The sequence below is a fragment of the Chiloscyllium punctatum genome, chromosome 23 (genome assembly GCF_047496795.1).
Source record: "Chiloscyllium punctatum isolate Juve2018m chromosome 23, sChiPun1.3, whole genome shotgun sequence".
NCBI lineage: Eukaryota > Metazoa > Chordata > Chondrichthyes > Orectolobiformes > Hemiscylliidae > Chiloscyllium > Chiloscyllium punctatum.
In genome coordinates, this window is record NC_092761.1 from 6,389,183 (window position 1) to 6,407,931 (window position 18,749).

Here is an 18,749-nt window from a genome sequence, read left to right on the forward strand (position 1 = left end):
ACAGGACGGGGAGATGTGTAGATCACAGCAGTGCATTGATCTATAAACACGGACCAGACATCTGTCCAGGACGGGGAGCTGTGCAGACCACAGCAGTGCATTGATCTATAAAGCCGGACTAGATATCTGTCCAGACACGGAAGCTGTGTACTCCACAGCAGTGCATTGATCTGTAAACCCGAACTAGATATATGTCCAGGACGGGGAGCTGTGCAGACCACAGCAGTGCATTGATATATAAACCCAGACTAGATTTCTGTCCAGGAAGGGGAACTGTCCAGACCACAGCAGTGCATTGATCTATAAAGCCGGACTAGATATCTGTCCAGACACGGAAGCTGTGTACTCCATAGCAGTGCATTGATCTGTAAACCCGGACTAGATATCTGTCCAGACACGGAAGCTGTGTAGACTACGGCAGTGCACTGATCTATAAACCCGGACTAGATATCTGTCCTGGACAGGGACCTGTGTAGACCATAGCAGTGCATTGATATATAAACCCAGACGAAATATCTGTCCACGACGGGGAGCTGTGGAGACCACAGCAGTGCCCTGATCTATAAACCCAGACGAGATATCGGTACAGGACGGGGAGCTGTGTAGATCACAGCAGTGCATTGATCTATAAACCCAGACTAGATATCTGTCCAGCACAGGCAGCTGTGCAGACCACAGCAGTGCATTGATCTATAACCCTGGACGAGATATCTGTCCAGCACGGGGAGCTGTGTAGACCACAGCAGTGCATTGATCTATGTATACAGACTAGATATCGGTCCAGCACGGGGAGCTGTGTAGACTACGGCAGTGCACTGATCTATAAACCCGGACTAGATATCTGTCCTGGACAGGGACCTGTGTAGACCATAGCAGTGCATTGATGTATAAACCCAGACGAAATATCTGTCCACGACGGGGAGCTGTGCAGACCACAGCAGTGCATTGATCTAAAAACCCGGACTAGATATCAGTACAGGATGGGGAGCTGTGTAGATCACAGCAGTACATTGATCAATAAATCCGAACTAGATATCTGAACAGGACGGGGAGCTGTGCAGACTACAACAATCCATTGATCTCTAAACCCAGACTAGACATCTGTCCAGCACGGGAGCTGTGCAGACCACAGCAGTGCATTGATCTATAAACCAAGAATAGATATCTGTCCAGGAGGGGAGGTGTGCAGACCACAGCAGTGCATTGATCTATAAACCAAGAATAGATATCTGTCCAGGACGGGGAGCTGTGCAGACCACAGCAGTGCATTGATCTATAAACCCGAACTAGATATCTGTCCAGCACGGGGAGCAGTGCAGACCACAGCAGAGCATTGATCTATAAACCCAGACTAGATATCTGTGCAGGACGGGGAGCTGTGCAGACCACAGCAGTGCATTGATCTATAATCCAAGAATAGATATCTGTCCAGGACGGGGAGCTGTGCAGACCACAGCAGTGCATTGATCTATAAACCAAGAATAGATATCTGTCCAGGACGGGGAGCTGTGCAGACCACAGCAGTGCATTGATCTATAAACCCGAACTAGATATCTGTCCAGCACGGGGAGCTGTGCAGACCACAGCAGTGCATTGATATATAAACCCAGACTAGATATCTGTCCAGCACCGGGAGCCTTGCAGACCACAGCAGTGCATTGATATATAAACCCGGACTAGATATCTGTTAGGACGGGGAGCTGTGCAGACCACAGCAGTGCATTGATCTATAAACCCGGACTAGATATCTGTCCAGGACGGCGAGCTGTGGAGACCACAGCAGTGCATTAATGTATAAACCCAGACTGGATATCTGTCCAGCACGGGGAGCTGTGAACAACACAGAAGTGCATTGATCTATCTACCCAGACTGGATATCTGTCCAGCACAGGGAGCTGTGCTGATCACAGCAGTGCATTGATCTATAAACGCGGAATAGATATCCTTCCAGGACGGGGAGCTGTGTCGACCACAGCAGTGCATTGATCTGTAAACCCAGACGAGATAGCTGCCCAGGACGGGGAGCTGTGCAGACCAAAGCAGTACATTGATCTATCACCCCGGACTAAATATTTGTCCAGGATGGGGAGCTGTGAAGACCACAGCAGTGCATTGATCTATAAACCCGAACTAGATATCTGTCCAGGACCGGGAGCTGTGCACACCACAGCAGTGCATTGATCTATAACCACGGAGTAGATATCTGTCGAGCACAGGGAGCTGTGTAGGCCACAGCAGTGCATTGATCTATACATAGAGACTCGATATCGGTCCAGCACGGGGAGCTGTGTAGACTACAGCAGTGCATTGATCTATAAACCCGGACTTGATAACTGTCCAGGACGTGGAGCTCTTCAGACCACAGCAGTGCATTGATCTATAAACCCGGACTAGATTTCTGTCCAGGACGGGGAGCTGTGCAGACCACAGCGGAGCATTGATCTATAAACCCGAACGAGATATCTGTCCAGGACGGGGAGCTGTGCAGACCACAGTAGTGCATTGATCTGTAAAGCTGGACTAGATATCTGTCCAGGACGGGGAGCTGTGCAGACCACAGCAGTGCATTGATCTATAATACCGGACTAGATATCTGTCCAGGACGGGGACCTGTGTTACCATAGCAGTGCACTGATCTATAAACACGGAATAGATATCTGTCCTGGACAGGGACCTGTGTAGACCATAGCAGTGCATTGATATATAAACCCAGACGAAATATCTATCCACGACGGGGAGCTGTGCAGACCACAGCAGTGCATTGATCTATAAACCCGGACTAGATTTCAGTACAGGACGGGGAGATGTGTAGATCACAGCAGTGCATTGATCTATAAACACGGACCAGACATCTGTCCAGGACGGGGAGCTGTGCAGACCACAGCAGTGCATTGATCTATAAAGCCGGACTAGATATCTGTCCAGACACGGAAGCTGTGTACTCCACAGCAGTGCATTGATCTGTAAACCCGAACTAGATATATGTCCAGGACGGGGAGCTGTGCAGACCACAGCAGTGCATTGATATATAAACCCAGACTAGATTTCTGTCCAGGAAGGGGAACTGTCCAGACCACAGCAGTGCATTGATCTATAAAGCCGGACTAGATATCTGTCCAGACACGGAAGCTGTGTACTCCATAGCAGTGCATTGATCTGTAAACCCGGACTAGATATCTGTCCAGACACGGAAGCTGTGTAGACTACGGCAGTGCACTGCTCTTTAAACCCGGACTAGATATCTGTCCTGGACAGGGACCTGTGTAGACCATAGCAGTGCATTGATATATAAACCCAGACGAAATATCTGTCCACGACGGGGAGCTGTGGAGACCACAGCAGTGCCCTGATCTCTTAACCCAGACTAGATATCGGTACAGGACGGGGAGCTGTGTAGATCACAGCAGTGCATTGATCTATAAACCCAGACTAGATATCTGTCCAGCACAGGCAGCTGTGCAGACCACAGTAGTGCATTGATCTGTAAAGCCGGACTAGATATCTGTCCAGGACTGGGAGCGGTGGAGACCACAGCAGTGCATTGTTCTATACATACGGACTCGATATCTGTGAGGACGGGGAGCTGTGTAGACTACAGCACTGCATTGATCTATAAACCCGGACTCGATATCTGTCCAGCACCGGGAGCTGTGTAGACCACAGCAGTGCATTGATACATAAACCCAGACGAAATATCTGTCCACGACGGGGAGCTGTGCAGACCACAGCAGTGCATTGATCTATAAACCCGGACTGGATATCTGTACAGGACGGGGAGCTGTGCAGACCACAGCAGTGCACTGATCTATAAACTCAGACTAGATATCTGTCCGGGATGGGGAGCTGTGTAGATCACAGCAGTGCATTGATCTATAAACCCGGACTAGATATCTGTCCAGGACGTGGAGCTGTGCAGACCACAGCAGAGCATTGATCTATAAACCCGAACTAGATATCTGATCAGGACGGGGAGCTGTGCAGACTACATCAGTGCATTGATCTATAAACCTAGACTTGATATCTGTCCAGCACGGGAGCTGTGCAGACCACAGCATTGCATTGATCTTTAAACCCGAACTAGATATCTGTCCAGGACGGGGAGCTGTGCAGACCACAGCAGTGCATTGATCGATGCACCCAGTCTTGATATCTGTCCAGGACAGGGAGCTGTGGAGACCACAGCAGTGCATTGATCTATACATACAGACTAGATATCGGTCCAGCAGGGGGAGCTGTGTAGACTATAGCAGTGCATTGATCTGTAACCCCGGACTAGATATCTGTCCAGGACCGGGAGCTGTGCACACCACAGCAGTGCATTGTTCTATAAACCCAGACTAGATATCTGTCCAGCACGGGGAGCTGAGCATACCATAACAGTGCATTGATCTATAAACCCGGACTAGATATCTGTCCAGCACAGGCAGCTGTGCAGACAACAGCAGTGCATTGATCTATAAACCCAGACGAGATATCTGTCAAGGACGGGGAGCTGTGCAGACCACAGCAGTGCATTGATCTATAACCTCGGACTAGATATCTGTACAGGACGGGGAGCTGTTCAGACCACAGCAGTGCATTGATCTATAACCCTGGACGAGATATCTGTCCAGCACGGGGAGCTGTGTAGACCACAGCAGTGCATTGATCTATAAACCCGAACTAGATATCTGTCCAGGACCGGGAGCTGTGCACACCACAGCAGTGCATTGATCTATAAACCCAGACTAGATATCTGTCCAGGACCGGGAGCTGTGCACACCACAGCAGTGCATTGATCTATAACCACGGAGTAGATATCTGTCGAGCACAGGGAGCTGTGTAGGCCACAGCAGTGCATTGATCTATACATAGAGACTAGATATCGGTCCAGCACGGGGAGCTGTGTAGACTACGGCAGTGCATTGATTTATAAACCCGGACTTGATAACTGTCCAGGACGGGGTGCTGTGCAGACCACAGCAGTGCATTGATCTATAAACCCGGACTAGATATCTGTCCAGGACGGGGAGCTGTGCAGACCACAGCGGAGCATTGATCTATAAACCCGAACGAGATATCTGTCCAGGACGGGGAGCTGTGCAGACCACAGTAGTGCATTGATCTGTAAAGCTGGACTAGATATCTGTCCAGGACGGGGAGCTGTGCAGACCACAGCAGTGTATTGATCTCTAATACCGGACTAGATATCTGTCCAGGACGAGGACCTGTGTTACCATAGCAGTGCATTGATCGATAAACCCGGACTAGATATCTGTCCAGGACAGGGAGCTGTGGAGACCACAGCAGTGGATTGATCTATACATACAGACTAGATATCGGTCCAGCACGGGGAGCTGTGTAGACTACGGCAGTGCACTGACCTATAAACCCGGAATAGATATCTGTCCTGGACAGGGACCTGTGTAGACCATAGCAGTGCATTGATATATAAACCCAGACGAAATATCTGTCCACGACGGGGAGCTGTGCAGACCACAGCAGTGCATTGATCTATAAACCCGGACTAGATATCAGTACAGGACGGGGAGCTGTGTAGATCACAGCAGTGAATTGATCTATAAACCCGGACTAGATATCTGTCCAGGACGGGGAGCTGTGCAGACCACAGAAATGCATTGATCTATAACCCGGACTAGATATCTGTACAGGACGGGGAGCTGTGGAGACCACAGCAGTGCCCTGATCTATAAACCCAGACTAGATATCAGTACAGGACGGGGAGCTGTGTAGATCACAGCAGTGCATTGATCTATAAACCCAGACTAGATATCTGTCCAGCACAGGCAGCTGTGCAGACCACAGTAGTGCATTGATCTGTAAAGCCAGACTAGATATCTGTCCAGGACGGGGAGCTGTGGAGACCACAGCAGTGCATTCTTCTATACATACGGACTCGATATCTGTGAGGACGGGGAGCTGTGTAGACTACAGCACTGCATTGATCTATAAACCCGGACTCGATATCTGTCCAGCACCGGGAGCTGTGTAGACCACAGCAGTGCATTGATACATAAACCCAGACGAAATATCTGTCCACGACGGGGAGCTGTGCAGACCACAGCAGTGCATTGATCTATAAACCCGGACTGGATATCTGTACAGGACGGGGAGCTGTGCAGACCACAGCAGTGCACTGATCTATAAACCCAGACTAGATATCTGTCCGGGATGGGGAGCTGTGTAGATCACAGCAGTGCATTGATCTATAAACCCGGACTAGATATCTGTCCACGACGTGGAGCTGTGCAGACCACAGCAGAGCATTGATCTATAAACCCGAACTAGATATCTGATCAGGACGGGGAGCTGTGCAGACTACAGCATTGCATTGATCTGTAAACCCGAACTAGATATCTGTCCAGGACGGGGAGCTGTGCAGACCACAGCAGTGCATTGATCTATGGACCCAGTCTTGATATCTGTCCAGGACAGGGAGCTGTGGAGACCACAGCAGTGCATTGATCTATACATACAGACTAGATATCGGTCCAGCAGGGGGAGCTGTGTAGACTATAGCAGTGCATTGATCTAAAAAACCGGATTGGATATCTGTCCAGCACCGGGAGCTGTGTAGACCACAGCAGTGCACTGATCTATAAACCCGGAATAGATATTGTCCAGGACGGGGAGCTGTGCAGACCAAAGCAGTGCATTGATCTGTAACCCCGGACTAGATATCTGTCCAGGAAGGGGAGCTGTGCAGACCACAGTAGTGCATTGATCTATAAACCCGGACTAGATATCTGTCCAGGACGGGGAGCTGTGCAGACCACAGTAGTGCATTGATCTATAAACCATGACTAGATATCTGTCCAGCACCGGGAGCTGTGCAGACCACAGCAGTGCATTGATCTGCAACCCCGGACTAGATATCTGCCAAGGACCGGGAGCTGTGCACACCACAGCAGTGCATTGTTCTATAAACCCAGACTAGATATCTATCCAGCACGGGGAGCTGAGCATACCATAACAGTGCATTGATCTATAAACCCGGACTAGATATCTGTCCAGCACAGGCAGCTGTGCAGACAACAGCAGTGCATTGATCTATAAACCCAGACGAGATATCTGTCAAGGACGGGGAGCTGTGCAGACCACAGCAGTGCATTGATCTATAACCTCGGACAAGATATCTGTACAGGACGGGGAGCTGTTCAGACCACAGCAGTGCATTGATCTATAACCCTGGACGAGATATCTGTCCAGCACGGGGAGCTGTGTAGACCACAGCAGTGCATTGATCTATAAACCCGAACTAGATATCTGTCCAGGACCGGGAGCTGTGCACACCACAGCAGTGCATTGATCTATAAACCCAGACTAGATATCTGTCCAGGACCGGGAGCTGTGCACACCACAGCAGTGCATTGATCTATAACCACGGAGTAGATATCTGTCGAGCACAGGGAGCTGTGTAGGCCACAGCAGTGCATTGATCTATACATAGAGACTAGATATCAGTCCAGCACGGGGAGCTGTGTAGAGTACGGCAGTGCATTGATCTATAAACCCGGACTTGATAACTGTCCAGGACGGGGAGCTGTGCAGACCACAGTGGAGCATTGATCTATAAACCCGAACGAGATATCTGTCCAGGACGGGGAGCTGTGCAGACCACAGCAGTGCATTGATCTGTAAAGCTGGACTAGATATCTGTCCAGGACGGGGAGCTGTGCAGACCACAGCAGTGCATTGATCTATAATACCGGACTAGATATCTGTCCAGGACGGGGACCTGTGTTACCATAGCAGTGCATTGATCTATAAACCCGGACTAGATATCTGTCCAGGACAGGGAGCTGTGGAGACCACAGCAGTGCATTGATCTATGTATACAGACTAGATATCGGTCCAGCACGGGGAGCTGTGTAGACTACGGCAGTGCACTGATCTATAAACCCGGACTAGATATCTGTCCTGGACAGGGACCTGTGTAGACCATAGCAGTGCATTGATGTATAAACCCAGACGAAATATCTGTCCACGACGGGGAGCTGTGCAGACCACAGCAGTGCATTGATCTGAAAACCCGGACTAGATATCAGTACAGGATGGGGAGCTGTGTAGATCACAGCAGAACATTGATCAATAAATCCGAACTAGATATCTGAACAGGACGGGGAGCTGTGCAGACTACAACAATCCATTGATCTCTAAACCCAGACTAGACATCTGTCCAGCACGGGAGCTGTGCAGACCACAGCAGTGCATTGATCTATAAACCAAGAATAGATATCTGTCCAGGAGGGGAGGTGTGCAGACCACAGCAGTGCATTGATCTATAAACCAAGAATAGATATCTGTTCAGGACGGGGAGCTGTGCAGACCACAGCAGTGCATTGATCTATAAACCCGAACTAGATATCTGTCCAGCACGGGGAGCAGTGCAGACCACAGCAGGGCATTGATCTATAAACCCAGACTAGATATCTGTGCAGGACGGGGAGCTGTGCAGACCACAGCAGTGCATTGATCTATAAACCAAGAATAGATATCTGTCCAGGAGGGGAGGTGTGCAGACCACAGCAGTGCATTGATCTATAAACCAAGAATAGATGTCTGTTCAGGACGGGGAGCTGTGCAGACCACAGCAGTGCATTGATCTATAAACCCGAACTAGATATCTGTCCAGCACGGGGAGCTGTGCAGATCACAGCAGTGCATTGATATATAAACCCAGACTAGATATCTGTCCAGCACCGGGAGCCTTGCAGACCACAGCAGTGCATTGATATATAAACCCGGACTAGATATCTGTTAGGACGGGGAGCTGTGCAGACCACAGCAGTGCATTGATCTATAAACCCGGACTAGATATCTGTCCAGGACGGCGAGCTGTGGAGACCACAGCAGTGCATTAATGTATAAACCCAGACTGGATATCTGTCCAGCACGGGGAGCTGTGAACAACACAGAAGTGCATTGATCTATCTACCCAGACTGGATATCTGTCCAGCACAGGGAGCTGTGCTGATCACAGCAGTGCATTGATCTATAAACGCGGAATAGATATCCTTCCAGGACGGGGAGCTGTGTAGACCACAGCAGTGCATTGATCTGTAAACCCAGACGAGATAGCTGCCCAGGACGGGGAGCTGTGCAGACCAAAGCAGTACATTGATCTATCACCCCGGACTAAATATTTGTCCAGGATGGGGAGCTGTGAAGACCACAGCAGTGCATTGATCTATAAACCCGAACTAGATATCTGTCCAGGACCGGGAGCTGTGCACACCACAGCAGTGCATTGATCTATAACCACGGAGTAGATATCTGTCGAGCACAGGGAGCTGTGTAGGCCACAGCAGTGCATTGATCTATACATAGAGACTAGATATCGGTCCAGCACGGGGAGCTGTGTAGACTACAGCAGTGCATTGATCTATAAACCCGGACTTGATAACTGTCCAGGACGTGGAGCTCTTCAGACCACAGCAGTGCATTGATCTATAAACCCGGACTAGATTTCTGTCCAGGACGGGGAGCTGTGCAGACCACAGCGGAGCATTGATCTATAAACCCGAACGAGATATCTGTCCAGGACGGGGAGCTGTGCAGACCACAGTAGTGCATTGATCTGTAAAGCTGAACTAGATATCTGTCCAGGACGGGGAGCTGTGCAGACCACAGCAGTGCATTGATCTATAATACCGGACTAGATATCTGTCCAGGACGGGGACCTGTGTTACCATAGCAGTGCACTGATCTATAAACCCGGAATAGATATCTGTCCTGGACAGGGACCTGTGTAGACCATAGCAGTGCATTGATATATAAACCCAGACGAAATATCTATCCACGACGGGGAGCTGTGCAGACCACAGCAGTGCATTGATCTATAAACCCGGACTAGATTTCAGTACAGGACGGGGAGCTGTGTAGATCACAGCAGTGCATTGATCTATAAACACGGACTAGATATCTGTCCAGGACGGGGAGCTGTGCAGACCACAGCAGTGCATTGATCTATAAAGCCGGACTTGATATCTGTCCAGACACGGAAGCTGTGTACTCCACAGCAGTGCATTGATCTGTAAACCTGAACTAGATATCTGTCCAGGACGGGGAGCTGTGCAGACCACAGCAGTGCATTGAAATATAAACCCAGACTAGATTTCTGTCCAGGAAGGGGAACTGTCCAGACCACAGCAGTGCATTGATCTATAAAGCCGGACTAGATATCTGTCCAGACACGGAAGCTGTGTACTCCATAGCAGTGCATTGATCTGTAAACCCGGACTAGATATCTGTCCAGACACGGAAGCTGTGTAGACTACGGCAGTGCACTGATCTATAAACCCGGACTAGATATCTGTCCTGGACAGGGACCTGTGTAGACCATAGCAGTGCATTGATATATAAACCCAGACGAAATATCTGTCCACGACGGGGAGCTGTGCAGACCACAGCAGTGCATTGATCTTTCAACCCGGACTAGATATCAGTACAGGATGGGGAGCTGTGTAGATCACAGCAGAACATTGATCAATAAATCCGAACTAGATATCTGAACAGGACGGGGAGCTGTGCAGACTACAACAATCCATTGATCTCTAAACCCAGACTAGACATCTGTCCAGCACGGGAGCTGTGCAGACCACAGCAGTGCATTGATCTATAAACCAAGAATAGATATCTGTCCAGGACGGGAGGTGTGCAGACCACAGCAGTGCATTGATCTATAAACCCGGACTAGATATCTGTCCAGGACGGGGAGCAGTGCAGACCACAGCAGAGCATTGATCTATAAACCCAGACTAGATATCTGTGCAGGACGGGGAGCTGTGCAGACCACAGCAGTGCATTGATCTATAAACCAAGAATAGATACCTGTCCAGGACGGGGAGCTGTGCAGACCACAGCAGTGCATTGATCTATAAACCAAGAATAGATATCTGTCCAGGACGGGGAGCTGTGCAGACCACAGCAGTGCATTGATCTATAAACCCGAACTAGATATCTGTCCAGCACGGGGAGCTGTGCAGACCACAGCAGTGCATTGATATATAAACCCAGACTAGATATCTGTCCAGCACCGGGAGCCTTGCAGACCACAGCATTGCATTGATATATAAACCCGGACTAGATATCTGTTAGGACGGGGAGCTGTGCAGACCACAGTAGTGCATTGATCTATAAACCCGGACTAGATATCTGTCCAGAACGGCGAGCTGTGGAGACCACAGCAGTGCATTAATGTATAAACCCAGACTGGATATCTGTCCAGCACGGGGAGCTGTGAACACCACAGAAGTGCATTGATCTATCTACCCAGACTGGATATCTGTCCAGCACAGGGAGCTGTGCTGATCACAGCAGTGCATTGATCTATAACCTCGGACAAGATATCTGTCCAGGACAGGGAGCTGTGCAGACCACAGCAGTGCATTGATCTATAAACCCGGACTAGATATCTGTCCAGGACTGGGAGATGTGCAGACCACAGCAGTGCATTGATCTGTAAACCCGAACTAGATATCTGTCCAGGACGGGGAGATGTGCAGACCACAGCAGTGCATTGATATATAAACCCAGATTAGATTTCTGTCCAGGAAGGGGAACTGTCCAGACCACAGCAGTGCATTAATCTATAAAGCCGGACTAGATATCTGTCCAGACACGGAAGCTGTGTACTCCACAGCAGTGCATTGATCTGTAAACCCGGACTAGATATCTGTCCAGACACGGAAGCTGTGTACTCCACAGCAGTGCATTGATCTGTACCACCGGACGAGATATCTGTCCAGGACCGGGAGCTGTGCACACCACAGCAGTGCATTGATCTATAACCTCAGGATACATCTGAACGAACTGATTAAAATGGATTTAGAATTGTGACTTGATGGAGAAGGAAGAGGTGTCAGTATTGCATTTCAGAATTTAGGCCCAGGATTACTGAAAGTACAGCCATTCGTGTTGATTGAAGTCCCATTTTGCAGCAGTAAAGGTTTATAAAATCAGAACGGTCATGGCAAGTGTGAGTAGTCAGGGGATTTTCCCCCAGTTTTGGGGCATCCAAAACTAGAGGGCATTGTTTGAAAGTGAGAGGGGAAAAGTTTTGATGAGGCCTGAAGTGCACCATTTCACACAGAGGGTGGTGTGCGTATGGAATGAGCTGCCAGAGGAAGTGATGGAGGCTGGTACAACTACAGCATGTAAAAGGCATCTGGATACTGACAGATCTGCCGAGCTTTTCCAGCAATTTCTGTATTTGTTCCAAAATGCATTCATTTTAACACAGGTATTCTGGAGACATTTTTTTTAATGATGCAGGGCCATATTTCAAATCGGCCGAGACCATTTTCTGCTAAGGATATGGCTCTGTGTATGATAGTAGCAATGATGCACTTACATGGAACAGGGAATGTGATGGAGGCAGAGTTTGACAATGTACAAGGAGACCTCACATGGTCCAGTTTGGGAAAGGATGACATTACTGTGTGATTCAACTTGGAGAGGGAGAACATTTAATCTGCCTGAGAAGGAATGGCCGATTACACTCTCTCTCCTTCATTGTTCCTCATCATAGCAATGTGTACAAACTAAAACAAACTCTACAGTCATCATTACCGTTCTTATTTTTATACAATCCCTGCAGTGTTGAAACAGGCCCTTCGGCCCAAGTCCATACCAACTTTCCCAACCCATTCCCCTATATTTACCCCTGACTAATGCACCTAACCTAGAATTCCCTGAACACTACAGACAATTTAACATGACCAATACACCAAACTTACACAGTTTGTGGTAGGAAACTGGATCACCCATTAGAAGCTCACACAGGAAAGTGGAGAATGTCCAAACTCCACAGAGACAGTCACCCAAGGCTGGAATCGAACTCAAGTCCCTCGTGTTGTGAGGCAGCAGTGCTAACCACCGTGTTACTCTTTGGGTGCTCCCTGACCAGAATTCACTGGAATCTACTCAATGCCTAAAGCAAAGGGAATTCAGCCAAATCCAACTCTCTCAGGATGAAATCCCATTGCTCGCAGCTTGTGTGAGTACAATATCTTCATAAGCAGAATATCGTTTTGGACAATCTCAATTTTTACTTTTGTCATGAGTTCCAATAATATCTGGACATAGTTCTTTCAAATTAAAATTGCAGAAATTTTGTTAATCTCTGTGTGTGTGTATGCATATGTTTGTGTTTGTGTGTTTGTGTGTACGTATGTGTGAGTGTGTGTGCGCGTTTGTGTGTGTGTGTGTTTAGAAAGGGATGTATTAGACCATAAGACCATAAGACATAGGAGTGGAAGTAAGGCCATTTGGCCCATCGAGTCCACTCTGTCATTTAATCATGGCTCATGGGCATTTCAACTCCACTTACCTGAATTCTCCCCGTAGCCCTTAAGTCCTTGTGACATCAAGAATTTATCAATCTCTGCCTTGAAGACATTTAGCGTCCCGGCCTCCACTGCACTCTGTGGCAATGAATTCCACAGGCCCACCACTCTCTGACTGAAGAAATGTCTCCGCATTTCTGTTCGGAATTGACCCCCTCTGATTCTAAGGCTGTGTCCACGGGTCCTAGTCTCCTCGCCTAACGGAAACAATTTCTTAGCCATTGATTATATAATTGCAATGCCCAAACAGTTTGCCATTCATCTTTCCATCATAGTTTGAGTAACATTGCTCTGGATCATAAACGTGTTGTTTTAGCAGATTAAAGAAACTAACCTGACTTGTTGCTGAAACTGACCCTGACCCAGTCTGAGACCGATATCATTGGCCATATCACCGACCTGGTTGCATTTAACATTTGTTGTGAGCAATGGAGGAGTGGGACTAGAAAAGGAAACAGTGACCCCAAAAAGCCGTGGAACTATCAACCGGTGAGCCTGATGTCAGTGGTGGGTAATTTGTTGGAGGGGATTCTGAGGGATAGCATTTACATACATTTGGAAAGGCAAGGGCTGATCGGGGTAGACAACATGGGAAATTTCTGCATAGGAAATCATGTCTCATTCATTCGGTTGAGTTTTTTGAAGAGGTGACAAAGAAGATTGATGAAGACAGTTTGGTAGACGTTGTCAATATGGACTTCAGCATGGTGTTCATTTAAAGAACAAAGACCAAAGAAAATTTACAGCCCAGGAACAGTCCCTTCGCACTCCAAACCTGAGCCGATCCAAATGTACTGTCTAAATCTGTCGGCCAATTCCTAAGAATCTGTATCCCTCTGCTCTCCATCTACTCATGCATCTGTCCAGACGCATCTTAAGTGAATCTACCGTGCCTGCCTCTACCACCTCTGCTGGCAACACGTTCCAAATGCCCACCACCCTCTTACCGTGTGTATCCGCCTTAAACATTCCTCCTCTCATCTTGAAAGCACGACCTCTCGTTACTGAATCCTTCACTCTGGGAAAAAGCCCCTCTCTATCGACGCTGTCTGTACCCTTCATGGTTTTGTAAACCTCAATCAAGTCCCCCCTCAATCTCCTTTTTTTCCGGTGAAAATAAACCTCACCTACTCAGCCCCTCTTCATAGCAATTATTTCATTCTATTGGTAGAAAAATGAGTAAGGTTAGGTCACATGGGATACAGAAGCAGCTAGTCACAATTGGCTTGAAGGAAGAGGGATATTTTTCAGCCTGGAGGCTTGTGAGCAGCAGTGTACTGTAAGAATCAGGACTGAGCTGCATTTCATCATTTATGTAAAGGATTTAGATGTTAATATTGGGGCCATAGTTAGTAAGGTTACAGATGACATCAGAAAGGTGGTGTAGTAGATTATCTCAGAGCACAATGAGACCAGAATTAGATGGACAAAGAGGCAAAGAGTGAGAGATGAAGTTTAATTTCGATAGACACGAGGTTTTGCATTTTGTGAACGCAAACCAGGGCAGAAATTATACACTTGATGGTAAGGTCCTGGAGAGTGTTGTGAAACAAAGGGATAGTGCTGCAGGTACATTGTTCCTTGAAAGTGGAGTCGCAGGTAGACAGAGTGGGACAGAACACATTTGGCACATTTGCCTTAATCAGTCAGAGCATTGAGTATCGGAGTTGTGGTGGGATGTTGTATCTGTACAGGATGTTGATGAGGCCACTTTAAGAATATTGCGTACAACTTGTTTTTCTGCAGAAATGACTTACACGGATGCTCCAGGACTGGAGGTTTGAGCTTTCGTGAGCGGCTAATTGGGTTGAGGTGTTTCTCATTGGAGTGTCAGAGGTTGAGAGGTGACATTATAGAGGTTAATAAAATCATCAGGGGCATGGATATTCTGAATAGCCTCGTTCTGCTCCCCAGGATAGGGGAGTCCAGAACAAGAGGGCATAGGTTGGAGGGGAGAGGGCGAATGATTTAGAAGGGACCTGAAGATAAATGTTACACACAGAGCGTGGTGTGTGTACATAAAGTGCTGTCAGAGGAAGTTCTGAAGGCGGGTAAAATCGCACATTTAAAAAGTATCTGAAAGAGGAGGGATATTGGTCAAATGCTGGCAAATGGGACTGGATCAGAGTTGATATCTGATCGGAGTGAACAGATTGGACTAACGGGTCTTTTTCCATTCTGCATGACTCTCTGATTCTATGAAAAGGATGACGAATAATTCTGAAAGGACCTTTCAAGTGGGAATTCTCTTCACTGGAAGTTTATCGTGCCTCTATGTTCACATTGATTGAAAGCTGCATTAGTTAAATATTTGACAGAGAAGTGAGTCACAGATAATGGGATATAGACAGGAAAGTGGGGCTGAGACCACAACCTGATCGGCTACAATTGTAGTACCTGGTGGAGAAGGCTCAAAGTATCCAATGTCCCACGCCTGTTTCTCAGTCCCATGTTTCTGTGTTCCATTCAGCCCATCAAACCTGCTAAGCAGGAGCAGTTGGAGGCTACTTACTCCTATAAACTGGTGCACAGAAACAGAGGAGACCATTCAGCCCTTCAAAACTGTCCCACACGCTTTGAGATGATTTGGGAAATGTAATTGAAAAACCCAGGCTGGGTATGAAAGAGGCCCCTCATCTCTCTTCACAGAGCTTCCCTTCTCTGCAACTTGTGCTTCATTTGATGGTCATGTTGTGCACTCAGACTCAGTGTGAATACAGCCCCCATACCTCACACAGAGATGGCTCACAAAATCCTCTGGTCTCCCTGTCTGCAACATTCAATAACAGAACATTCATGAAAATAACACCCACTAACTTTCCAATAACAGAATGGGAGAACATCAGAAACAGGGGCATGTCGTTCACCCCCCAAGCCTGCCTTGCCCTTCACTAAGATCGTGGCTGATCTGCTCTCGGTCTGAAATCCTCTTTAATACCCAATTCCTCATAGCCCTCACCTCTCTGACAGATCAATATCCATCTACCTCCTTTTCAAATAATTTCAGTCATTTCATTCCCTGAACACTCTTGAGAAGAGAAATCCTGACATTCAATCTCAACTGTTTGAAGAAAACACTTGCTGCTCCTATATCATGGCCTATTGATGTGAACAAAAGAGGTTGAGACAAGGGTTCAGGTAAAAATGACTGGTCCCGATATCAAGGCAGTGGTTGCCTTGTGTTGACATCAAGGAGCTTAACAAAACTGAACTTAGTGGGAATCAGAGTAACCTCTCCAGTGTTTGGGGTCAAACATGGCACAAAGGAAGATGTTCATCATCTCAGTCCTGGGTCACCTCTGTGGGAGACCCTCAGGGGAGCTTCCTCTTCACAAACATCTTCAGCTGCATCATCAATGTCTCCCCGCCGCCACCCTCCACACCATAAGATCAGAAGTGGGGATGGTCACTGAAGATTCTACAATGTTCAGAACATTTTGTCCCCCCTCAGCTCCTGAACTGGTCTGTGTCCATGTGCAACAAGACCCAGACTCCATTGAGAGTGGTGCTGTTAAAGTATCAGTAACATTCATCTACCAGCGCTGCCTGACACTGCACATTTCCACAGTAAAACAAGAGTTCATTCAGCACCTCACGCTGGTTTCACAGGAATATGAGGAAGCCGATCTGCCCATTGACACTATTGGAGAAGAACAGGGACAGCCAATTCAGTGCCTCCAGCCTATTACTCAGGAAGAGAAGGAGTCTCGTGTGATGGACCACCAGAGCCCCTCGAAAATATTTGAAGGCAATAGCCTAGATTCTAAAGTTTTCTTATTTTAAAGGGAATGTAAAGTGTCTGTTCCAGATGCAATGTGACAGCATCAAGAGAAAATTCAGAGACAGTAGTAACCAGGAGACATTCCCTGAAGCTTCCAACTCTGTTGAGACTCTTATAGTTTTTGATGTTACTGAGAAACCAAAACCCAGAGATCCTAATCTGTGAGAGCTGGCCACACCCATTCAGGCTGCATTAAAATAAACCTAAGGCCTCCCTAGCTGTAACTCAAGTGTCTTAACTATCCAGCTTGGTAACGATCATTCAATCTCTCTCTTAATAGTAACCAGGACAAAATAACCTCTTACAGCTACAGCATCATCACACTTGTCAGGACATCGAGCTATCAAACAGGAACCAGGGATAATCAGTCAGGCCCTTGGCCCTGTCCAATCAGTCGAGGAAGAAGTCAATCAGTCCCTTGAGTCACTGAAACAGGAACAGTCGGAGGCCATTCCCACCTCAATACACTTATACAGGGGGCAGGATGAGGTAATTGATGCTGATTCCTGATCAATGTCTTAATCCCAAAACATCGATTCTCCTGCTTCTCGGATGCTGCCTGACCTGCTGTGCTTTTCCAGCAATCGACGCTCTATCCGATCCTGGATTAGTGGTGCTGGAAGAGCACAACAGTTCAGGCAGCATCCGAGGAGCAGTAAAATCGATGTTTTGGGCAAAAGACCTTCGAGGAGCAAAACTTCTTCAAGGCAAGTCAAAAATCACACAACACCAGGCTATAGTCCAACAGGTTTAATTGGAAGCACACTAGCTTTCGGAGCGATGCTCCTTAAAAGCTAGTGTGCTTCCAATTAAACCTGTTGGACTTTAACCTGGTGTTGTGTGATTTTTAACTTGGTACACCCCAGTCCAACACCAGCATCACGGAATCATTCTTTAAGGCAGGCATCTTTGCAAGAGGATTCGCAGTAGGGTTAAAATCAACTAGGTAAAAACAATGACTGCAGATGTTGGAAACTCTGATCGCCAGCATCGGCAGTCTTAAGTGTCTCCAGATTGATACTCCAACATGATGAACAAGTGGAGCACAGGCTGCACAGACAGACTGTTCCACGTTGTTCCTCTTGGCTCCGTTGCTTATGATCCACACGTGGGACTTTAACGTGGTTTTCTAGTGGTGAGCAGGGAAGCCATATGTCTTGTGTGAAGTCTCAAGAAGGCACCTTCCATCTCCGAGAAGGCTGCCTGGTATTCTCTATGTAGGGTGGAAGCTGGTGGGAATGGCTACCTGTTTCAGATCGAAGGTATTGTGGCTGCTGTTGGGGATTGTGAACAACCTGACGTTCAGTACAGGGTTCACACGCCGACTGCACAATAACGTGGGGAGAGTTAATTTAGGCATATAAACTATTAGGAAAGTCACGTTAGACTGATGAATGGACTTTCTAAGTTCAAATAATGGTGATCTTGTTCATGTTGACCTTGTCTAATGCATGTGCAGTTCAGTGTAACCTGTATGCCTTACTCTGTCCAAGTCTATTTCCACCCTATGATCTCTCCGGCCATGCTTACTATGACCTATCTCCACTGCTCATAAATAAAGTGTTTCCCTGTACTGAGGTACACGTGACAATAAATCAAACCAATCAATGCATGGAATT